The sequence below is a fragment of the Oncorhynchus gorbuscha genome, unplaced genomic scaffold (assembly GCF_021184085.1).
Source record: "Oncorhynchus gorbuscha isolate QuinsamMale2020 ecotype Even-year unplaced genomic scaffold, OgorEven_v1.0 Un_scaffold_7176, whole genome shotgun sequence".
Classification (NCBI taxonomy): Eukaryota; Metazoa; Chordata; class Actinopteri; order Salmoniformes; family Salmonidae; genus Oncorhynchus; species Oncorhynchus gorbuscha.
In genome coordinates, this window is record NW_025750622.1 from 1 (window position 1) to 9,840 (window position 9,840).

Sequence of the window (9,840 nt, forward strand, 5' to 3'; positions counted from 1 at the left end):
CGGGGTTGAAGGGGGTCGTTGCGGGGTTGAAGGGTCGTTTCGGGTTGAAGGGGTCGTTACTGGGGTTGAAGGGGTCGTTACTGGGGTTGAAGGGGTCGTTACTGGGGTTGAAGGGGTCGTTGCGGGGTTGAAGGGTCGCTATGGGTTATGGGTTGAAGGTGTCGTTACTGGGGTTGAAGGGGTCGTTACTGGGGTTGAAGGGTCGTTACTGGGGTTGAAGGGTTCGTTACTGGGGTTGAAGGGGTCGGTACTGGGGTTGAAGGGGTCGGTACGGGGTTGAAGGGGTCGTTACTGGGGTTGAAGGGGTCGATGGGGTTGAAGGGTCGTTACGGGGTTGAAGGGTCGTTACGGGGTTGAAGGTGTCGTTACGGGGTTGAAGGTGTCGTTATGGGGGTTGAAGGGGTCGTTACTGGGGTTGAAGGGGTCGTTACTGGGGTTGAAGGGGTCGTTACGGGGTTGAAGGGGTCGTTACGGGGTTGAAGGTGTCGTTACGGGGTTGAAGGTGTCGTTACGGGGTTGAAGGTGTCGTTATGGGGTTGAAGGTGTCGTTACGGGGTTGAAGGTGTCGTTACGGGGTTGAAGGTGTCGTTACTGGGGTTGAAGGGGTCGGTACGGGGGTTAAAGGTGTCGTTACAGGGTAAGGTGAAATCCTTGCGCTCCAAAAAAAGTTAAAGAACTACACACACACACACACACACACACACACACACACACGAGTGACTAGTCCGCAGTAGCAGCATGATGGATGAGATTATAAATGAGTGTAATAGTCACATGTACGGGGTTGAAGGGGTCGTTGCGGGGTTGAAGGGGTCGTTGCGGGGTTGAAGGGGTCGTTGCGGGGTTGAAGGGGTCGTTGCGGGGTTGAAGGTGTCGTTACGGGGGTTGAAGGGGTCGTTACTGGGGTTGAAGGGGTCGTTACTGGGGTTGAAGGGGTCGTTACTGGGGTTGAAGGGTCGTTACTGGGGTTGAAGGGGTCGTTACTGGGGTTGAAGGGGTCGGCACGGGGTTGAAGGGGTCGTTACTGGGGTTGAAGGGTCGTTACTGGGGTTGAAGGGGTCGTTACGGGGTTGAAGGGGTCGTTACGGGGTTGAAGGTGTCGTTACGGGGTTGAAGGTGTCGTTATGGGGGTTGAAGGTGTCGTTATGGGGGTTGAAGGTGTCGTTACGGGGTTGAAGGTGTCGTTACGGGGTTGAAGGTGTCGTTACGGGGTTGAAGGTGTCGTTACGGGGGGTTGAAGGTGTTTACGGGGTTGAAGGTGTCGTTACGGGGTTGAAGGTGTCGTCCTGGGGTTGAAAAAAAGGTGTCGTTACAGGGTAAGGTGAAATCCTTGCGCTCCAAAAAAGTTAAAGAACCACACACACACACACACACACACACACACACACACACACACACACACACACACACAGTACCAGTCAAAAGTTTGAGAACACCAAGTCATTCCAGGGTTTTTCTTTAGTTTTTACTATTATTATCTACATTTAAAATAATAATGAAGACATCAAAACAGTGACATAACACACACGTGATCATGTAGTAACCAAAATAAAGATGTTGAACAAATCAAAATATATTTAGATTTGAGATTTTTCAAAGTTGCCACCCTTTGCCTTGATGACACTTGGTATTCATATCAGCGTCTTTTTGTCAACACTTGTCCCACTTCCCTCTTGGTAAGACCACTTTTCTGAGGTAAATGAATAAAGAAGTTTTTCTACCGTGACAAACCACGTTGTCACTGACTCTCTGAGTCATTGTCTCTGGCATGGGAGATACATGCAGGCTTTCAGCCATTCAGAACACCTGGGGCGGGAGATACATGCAGGCTTTCAGCCATTCTAAACACCTAGGGTGGGAGGTACATGCAGGCTTTCAGCCATTCAAAACACCTGGGGCGGGAGGTACATGCAGGCTTTCAGCCATTCAGAACACCTGGGGTGGGAGATACATGCAGGCTTTCAGCCATTCAGAACACCTGGGGTGGGAGGTACATGCAGGCTTTCAGCCAGTCAGAACACCTGGCGTAGGAGATACATGCAGGCTTTCAGCCATTCTAAACACCTGGGGTGGGAGGTACATGCAGGCTTTCAGCCATTCTAAACACCTGGGGTGGGAGGTACATGCAGGCTTTCAGCCATTCAAAACACCTGGGGCGGGAGGTACATGCAGGCTTTCAGCCATTCAGAACACCTGGAGTAGGAGGTACATGCAGGCTTTCAGCCATTCAAAACACCTGGAAGATCAACAGTTCTCTCTTTCTCTGCCCAGCGACGTTACGAACACAAGCAGCACAGAACCGGACTCAAGTTCTGCAAGCAGATCCTGTCCCACCCCAAGTTCACAGAACATGGAGGTAAGGGAGGGATGAGATGTAGACCCCTTTATAAAGCCTCTCGTTCTCTCCCCCTCCCCCACCCTGCAGAGACCCTGACGATGACCTCTCGTTGTCTCCCCCTCCCTGCAGAGACCCTGACGATGACCTCTCGTTGTCTCCCCACCCTGCAGAGACCCTGACGATGACCTCTCGTTGTCTCCCCCTCCCTGCAGAGACCCTGACGATGACCTCTCGTTGTCTTCCCCTCCCTGCAGAGACCCTGACGATGACCTCTCGTTGTCTCCCCCTCCCTGCAGAGACCCTGACGATGACCTCTCGTTGTCTCCTCCTCCCTGCAGAGACCCTGACGATGACCTCTCGTTGTCTCCCCCTCCCTGCAGAGACCCTGACGATGACCTCTCGTTGTCTCCCCCTCCCTGCAGAGACCCTGACGATGACCTCTCGTTGTCTCCCCTCCCCCACCCTGCAGAGACCCTGGCGATGAAGGGTTTAACCCTGAACTGTCTGGGGAAGAAGGAGGAGGCTTACAACCTGGTCAGACGAGGCCTCCGCAACGACCTCCAGAGTCATGTCTGTAACCTTTTAAAAACAGGCCTGGGATGTAGTCTGTGGATGTGTGACTGAAACGGGATGCCGTTAAGTGTGTCAGAAAACGTCTGTTAAAACCATTTTTACCTCATTATAATGTTGCAAGGAACCACTTAACAAAATAAAAATACATTATTAATACTACTGTAGAGAATCGGAATGAAATGTAGTCCATCCTGTCTATTGGCTTCTCCTCATAGTCGAGCCTGTCTCAAAATACAACACTGACCCTTTAAGGCTCTCCTGGAGGATGATTGGCTACCCCATAGTGGACTATACAACGCTGGCCCTTTAAGGCTCTCCTGGAGGATGATTGGCTACCCCATAGTGGACTATACGACACTGGCCCTTTAAGGCTCTCCTGGAGGATGATTGGCTACCCCACAGTGGACTATACAACACTGGCCCTTTAAGGCTCTCCTGGAGGATGATTGGCTACCCCACACTGGACTATACAACACTGGCCCTTTAAGGCTCTCCTGGAGGATGATTGGCTACCCCAGAGTGGACTATACAACACTGGCCCTTTAAGGCTCTCCTGGAGGATGATTGGCTACCCCATAGTAGACTATACAACACTGGCCCTTTAAGGCTCTCCTGGAGGATGATTGGCTACCCCACACTGGACTATACAACACTGGCCTTTTAAGGCTCTCCTGGAGGATGATTGGCTACCCCACAGTGGACTATACAACACTGGCCCTTTAAGGCTCTCCTGGAGGATGATTGGCTACCCCATAGTGGACTATACGACACTGGCCCTTTAAGGCTCTCCTGGAGGATGATTGGCTACCCCACAGTGGACTATACAACACTGGCCCTTTAAGGCTCTCCTGGAGGATGATTGGCTACCCCACACTGGACTATACAACACTGGCCCTTTAAGGCTCTCCTGGAGGATGATTGGCTACCCCACACTGGACTATACAACACTGGCCCTTTAACTGGAGGATGATTGGCTACCCCATAGTAGACTATACAACACTGGCTACAACACTCCTGGAGGATGATTGGCTACCCCACAGTGGACTATACAACACTGGCCCTTTAAGGCTCTCCTGGAGGATGATTGGCTACCCCATAGTAGACTATACAACACTGGCCCTTTAAGGCTCTCCTGGAGGATGATTGGCTACCCCACAGTGGACTATACAACACTGGCCCTTTAAGGCTCTCCTGGAGGATGATTGGCTACCCCACAGTGGACTATACAACACTGGCCCTTTAAGGCTCTCCTGGAGGATGATTGGCTACCCCATAGTAGACTATACAACACTGGCCCTTTTAAGGCTCTCCTGGAGGATGCTTGGCTACCCCATAGTGGACTATACAACACTGGCCCTTTAAGGCTCTCCTGGAGGATGATTGGCTACCCCATAGTGGACTATACAACACTGCAATTCCAACTAAATGCTTTGAGGTGGTTACGGTAGGCTACTTCAAAGCAAGGTAACGAGCAAAGACATGCTGATCAAAATCATCTTGTCTGGTTAAGATATTCTGTTACTGGTCAGTTAGGTTATTCTAGGAATGTTTTGAACGTTGATGGCCGAAATTTGAGCTCTCGAGAGGCGTTTCTACAACAGGAGTAACATTGGTTTAATAACGCACCCGTTCTTGTTGTTGTCGGCCATTTTGTAGTTATGAGTGTCGGTGAAATAGTTCACAAGCCAGGCTACACAATAGGTTTTGAATTGACTGTGTCGTCAGTCTGTTGTCTATCATTCTTATTGGTTACCTGCTTCTGCTAGGAGGCTTGCTCTCTCTGTCTATCTCTCTGTTTCACCACACACACACACACACACTCTCTCTCACCCGTTTGACATTAAGTAGCAGAGCCCTGCTCTTGTCTCTCTAAAACAGGGCCGTGACTGGCTCACACACACACACACACACACACACACACACACACACACACACACACACACACACACACACACACACACACACACACACACACACACACACACACACACACACACACACACAGACCAGGCTCCAGCACACCAGTCACACACACACACACACACACACACACACACACACACACACACACACACACACACACACACACACAGGCTAGACCCAGCCTCCAGTCACACACACACACATACACACACACACAGGCTAGACCCAGCCTCCAGTCAGCACACACACACACACACACACACACACACACACACACACACACACACACACACAGGCTAGACCCAGCCTCCAGTCAGCACACACACACACACGCCACTACACACACAGGCTAGACCCAGCCTCCAGTCACACACACACACATACACACACACACAGGCTAGACCCAGCCTCCAGTCAGCACACACACACACACACGCCACTACACACACAGGCTAGACCCAGCCTCCAGTCACACACACACACACACACACACACACACACACACACACACACACACACACACACACACACACACACACACACACACACACACACACACACACACACACACACAGGCTAGACCCAGCCTCCAGTCAGCACACACACACATACGCCACTACACACACAGGCTAGACCCAGCCTCCAGTCACACACACACACATACACACACACACAGGCTAGACCCAGCCTCCAGTCACACATACACACACACACAGGCTAGACCCAGCCTCCAGTCAGCACACACACACACACGCCACTACACACACAGGCTAGACCCAGCCTCCAGTCAGCACACACACACACACACACACACACACACACACACACACACACACACACACACACACACACACACACACACACACACACACACACACAGGCTAGACCCAGCCTCCAGTCAGCACACACACACACACGCCACTACACACACAGGCTAGACCCAGCCTCCAGTCACACACATACACACACACACAGGCTAGACCCAGCCTCCAGTCACACATACACACACACACAGGCTAGACCCAGCCTCCAGTCAGCACACACACACACACGCCACTACACACACAGGCTAGACCCAGCCTCCAGTCAGCACACACACACACACACACACACACACACACACACACACACACACACACACACACACACACACACACACACACACACGCTAGACCTAGCCTCCTTGTGGAGCCTCCTAGCCTCCACAACACATTTACAGAATTATCATGATAAAGATCAATTGAACGATACGTTTATAACGTTTATAATGTTAATGTGCACGAGTAAATGTTTTATTTTAAACTACTACTAGAATGTTGTTGCTATCAGTTGTCCTGTTAGCAGAAGGCCATATTAGCAGACTTAACTCATTTAAAACAGCACATGTCTCTAGTATTTATTTAACTGGGAAAGTCAGTTAGTGTCAGCATATTCTAGCATTGTCAACATGACTCAGCAGAAACAAAAATCTACTTCCTCCTCTGCCAACTACTACTTGCTCTCTTTTTTGTTTTATTGCTGCCTTTGTTTTCTCATTGGTGAGATCAGGTTACTTCACGGAAGGGCGGATGGAAGAATACATTTAAAGTTAGAGGATCAGGAACTTGATACTAAGCTAACCGCTAACTTGCTAGCCCCTCTCTCATTGTTTCCCTATGAGAGACTAGCGTACTATGCTAAGCTAATGGCTAACTTCTCCTTGTTCCCCCTGTAGGAGACGAGGTACCAGTTGCTGCGGCCAGCCCAGAGTGCTTCATGGATCGGCTACGCCATCGCCTCCTAGAGGACTACGAGATGGCTGCCAAGATGGCAGAGGAGTTCAGGAAAACACAACCGGTACGGTATGTCCAGAGACAAGTCAACCTATGAGCTGAATCAGTCTGTCCTTGGTCTATCCCAGGCTTATGTCATAACTGTCAATTTATTGAGAAAAAAAATCATCATAAAAAAATTATAAAAATCATTACATAAAAACGAATCCCATCTTAATAATCCTCTGGAATAAGGGGCATTTTGGAGTAATAATTACATAATCAACATTTTCTAGTTATACTAGTCCCATGCGAATAGGTCGTTGACCACGTGCATGCGACGCATATACGTGTCATGTAAAGAGAGCAAGGATTAAGGGAATAGGGAATGTTTTTCTAAAGGAATCGGGGATTTTGGTACACACTGTGTTCACCGTTCACACCACTAATCCAAAATGGCTTCCTCTCCTTGTTTCTGAAAACCATTTATTTATTAATTTAGGATTTATTTAACCAGGTAAGTCATTGAGAAAGCATTATATTTTACGACAACGATGTGAACGTAGTAAAGGTGGAAGTTGTATGCTGCATGTCTGTACCAGGTCACAGTATTTGATTGATCAGTTCTATCTTATCAATAGAGAGGAAGGAAAGGAGACGAGGAGAGGAAACCACTGCTCTAGTGCAACAGTAGGAGCATTGAGAACATAATGTATGACTACCACTCACAACAAAGTGTTTTCCCTCATCAGTTTACGGTCTGAGTTACAGTGAAGCTAGCTGACGGTGCGACACAGTAAAGCTAGCTGACGGTGCGACTCAGTAAAGCTAGATGACGGTGCGACACAGTAAAGCTAGCTGACGGTGCGACACAGTAAAGCTAGCTGACGGTACCACACAGTACAGCTAGCTGACGGTACGACACGGTAAAGCTAGCTGACGGTACGACTCAGTAAAGCTAGCTGACGGTACGACTCAGTAAAGCTAGCTGACGGTACGACTCAGTACAGCTAGCTGACGGTACGACTCAGTACAGCTAGCTGATGGTACGACACAGTACAGCTAGCTAACGGTACGACACGGTACAGCTAGCTAACGGTACGACACGGTACAGCTAGCTGACGGTACGACACGGTAAAGCTAGCTGACGGTACGACACGGTAAAGCTAGCTGACGGTGCGACTCGGTAAAGCTAGCTGACGGTACGACTCGGTAAAGCTAGCTGAATGTGCGACTCAGTATAGTCAGTCAGCCTGTGCCTCTAAGGTGATGTAAATCTGTGTGGCGTGTCTGTCACGACCACAATAGAGCGTGCTCTCTGGGCCTCCTGATAAGACCAACCTGCTTGCTGCCTTTGTCCCAGCATGTAGTTCTACTGAAGTGGTGCTCTATGTAAACATGTACATGATAAAGCCTGTGATGTTGAAGGATTTTATACTTGTCTCTCACCTCTCTTTCTCCATCTCTCTCACTTTCCCTCTATCTCTTTTTCTGTTTCACCTCCCCACGAGTACAGTAAGCTGCTGCTCTATCTGAACCATAGACACTACATAACATTACGTAACCCTGTTATAACACTACATAACTCTGTTATTACCCTGTTATAACCTCTCTCTCCTAGACTTTTCCAGACAAGGTGGAAGTAAAGCTAGCTACAGTGAGCTGCTGCTGTACCAGAACCATCGACACTACATAATACTACATAACCCTGTTATAACCTCTCTCCTAGACGTCTCCAGACCAGGTGAACTGTGAGCTGCTGCTGTACCAGAACCATAGACACTACATAACCCTGTTATAACCTCTCTCCTAGACGTTTCCAGACCAGGTGAACTGTGAGCTGCTGCTGTACCAGAACCAGGTGCTGAGGGAGGCTTGGACTCTATAAGGAGGCTCTGGACCACCTCACCACCCACCACCTACGAGAAACAGATCTGTGACAAACTGGCCGTCGAGGAGACACAAGGTGTGTGTGTGTGTGTGTGTGTGTGTGTGTGTGTGTGTGTGTGTGTGTGTGTGTGTGTGTGTGTGTGTGTGTGTGTGTGTGTGTGTGTGTGTGTGTGTGTGTGTGTGTGTGTGTGTGTGTGTGTGTGTGTGTGAGTCTATGTGTGTGTGTGAGTCTATGTGTGTGTGTGAGTCTATGTGTGTGTGTGTGAGTGTGTGTGTGTGTGTGTGTGTGTGTGTGTGTGTGTGTGTGTGTGTGTGTGTGTGTGTGTGTGTGAGTGTGTGTGTGTGTGTGTGTGAGTCTATGTGTGTGTGTGTCTGTGAGTGTGTGTGTGTGTGTGTGTCTGTGTGTGTGTGTGAGTCTGTGTGTGTGTGTGTGTGTGTGTGTGTGTGTGTGTGTGTGTGTGTGTGTGTGTGTGTGTCTGTGTGTTTGTGTGTTTGCAGCCATCACACACATTTGATTTCTTTATTTGGATCCACAGAGAAACCAAGTCTGAAGCCTCTCATCGTCTCTCCGTATGTCACTCTCACCTGGAACACAGAGATCTCTAACAGTGTATTCCCACCTGTAGGAGTGTGTTTTTGAACCTGGATCGTCTGGATGAAGCTACAGCGGTCTACAGGAGAGAGACCCTGAGAACTGGTCCTACTACCACGGTCTGGAGAAGGCCCTGAATAATCTGCATCGTTAATCAATATAATAATATATAATAATAATTATAAATCAATATCAACATCATAACAATCTGCATCGTAAATCAATATCAACATCATGACAACAATCTGCATCGTTAATCAATATCAACATCATGACAACAATCTGCATCGTAAATCAATATCAACATCATGACAACAATCTGCATCGTAAATCAATATCAACATCATGACAACAATCTGCATCGTAAATCAATATCAACATCATGACAATCTGCATCGTAAATCAATATCAACATCATGACAATAATCTGCATCGTAAATCAATATCAACATCATGACAATCTGCATCGTAAATCAATATCAACATCATGACAATAATCTGCATCGTAAATCAATATCAACATCATAACAATCTGCATCGTAAATCAATATAATAATATATAATAATAATTATAAATCAATATCAACATCATGACAACAATCTGCATCGTAATCAATAACAACATCATGACAACAATCTGCATCGTAATCAATAACAACATCATGACAACAATCTGCATCGTAATCAATAACAACATCATGACAATAATCTGCATCGTAAATCAATATCAGCATCATGACAATAATCTGCATCGTAAATCAATATCAACATCA

The 9,840-nt window shown here is 48.1% G+C and overlaps 1 long non-coding RNA gene across 1 annotated transcript; it reads left to right on the forward strand.

Annotated features, from left to right (window-relative positions):
* Window positions 1-3,932: 3,932 nt before the first annotated feature.
* Window positions 3,933-9,347, forward strand: LOC124029652. The gene is made up of 4 exons (XR_006837818.1): window positions 3,933-4,375; window positions 6,549-6,670; window positions 8,399-8,551; window positions 9,012-9,347. It is a non-coding gene; the product is annotated as an uncharacterized LOC124029652 (long non-coding RNA).
* Window positions 9,348-9,840: the final 493 nt, after the last annotated feature.